The sequence below is a fragment of the Austrofundulus limnaeus genome, unplaced genomic scaffold (assembly GCF_001266775.1).
Source record: "Austrofundulus limnaeus strain Quisiro unplaced genomic scaffold, Austrofundulus_limnaeus-1.0 Scaffold762, whole genome shotgun sequence".
Lineage (NCBI taxonomy): Eukaryota > Metazoa > Chordata > Actinopteri > Cyprinodontiformes > Rivulidae > Austrofundulus > Austrofundulus limnaeus.
In genome coordinates this window covers 162977-164208 of record NW_013953164.1, presented here as the reverse complement: position 1 = coordinate 164208, position 1232 = coordinate 162977, and the positions used below count along the sequence as shown (strand labels likewise).

General features: G+C 43.3%; 1 protein-coding gene across 1 annotated transcript in view; it reads right to left on the bottom strand.

Moving 5' to 3' along the window:
* LOC106532393 (myosin-13) overlaps positions 1-1232 on the bottom strand; it is a gene marked incomplete in the record, with an annotated part of 78174 nt that overhangs the window by 62969 nt on the left and 13973 nt on the right.

The window sequence follows — 1232 nt, the reverse complement described above, 5'->3', positions numbered from 1 at the left end:
AGCCAATATCAAAAGGTTTAATTTAAAAGATTTAACATCTGTTAGTTTTCTACAAAAGTCTCTGTGAGGTGATAAAATGCGGGTCTGCACTCAACGTAAACAATCAGTTTTATCTGTTTATCTTGGTCAACACACCTGAAGGTAAACACAAATTTATTCAAACTGTTTCACTAACGTCCATTTCAGCTGTTTTCAGTCACTTCAGCTGTTTTCAGTCACTTCAGCTGTTTTCAGTCACTTCAGCTGTTTTCAGCCACTTCAGCTGTTTTCAGCCACTTCAGCTGTTTTCAGTCACTTCAGCTGTTTTCAGCCACTTCAGCTGTTTTCAGTCACTTCAGCTGTTTTCAGTCACTTCAGCTGTTTTTAGTCATTTTGTTGTTTTTGTAAATATTTATTTTAACAAACATCAGAAGTAAATAAATGAAAGTTTAATGACGGTCAGACATCAGTAAATTTGTCTTTAACTGTTTGTGAACTGAAATGTTTCTGTCAGTAAAATATCTGCTGAACCACAGGATGATCGGAAACATTTGAGTTGAAACCGTGGAGATAAAACCTGGTGTGGTGGTAGCTGAGGGTCGTCCTCAACTTCTCCTCTGAGGGTCTGTAGACTTGAGGAACAACTTTAAACCAGCAGGGTCCAGTCCTGGTCCCAGTCCCAGTCCCAGTCCTAGTCCTGGTCTCAGTCCCAGTCCTAGTCCCAGTCCCAGTCCTAGTCCTAGTCCTAGTCCTAGTCCTGGTCCTGGTCCTAGTCCTGGTCCTGGAGGTCCACCCTGCAGGTGTTACAGGTTTCTCTGTTCCACCTGATCAGGACGATCAGCAGACGTCTGCAGAACCTGAAGAGGTGATCCAGTCACTGAGTCAGGTGTCAGAGCAGAGAGTCAGGACCAGAACCAGGACCAGGACTAGGACTAGGACCAGAACCAGGACGAGGACTAGAACTAGGACAGGTTTTATACAGGTGAATCTGAGGGTCTCAGTTCAGGTTAATGAGTCACCTGTTGCTGCAGGAGTCCAACTGTTGAGAAACACAGAACCACACCTCACATTCCTCACACACACACACACACACACACACACACACACACACACACACACACACACTCGTTTGTTGACCCCGTGAGGACCTTCCCTTCACTTCCATTCATGTTTTTTAGACTAACAGTGTTGTATAAAGTACCTCAAAGTGATACTTGAGTAAAAGTACAAGTATCTTATCATAAAAATACTTT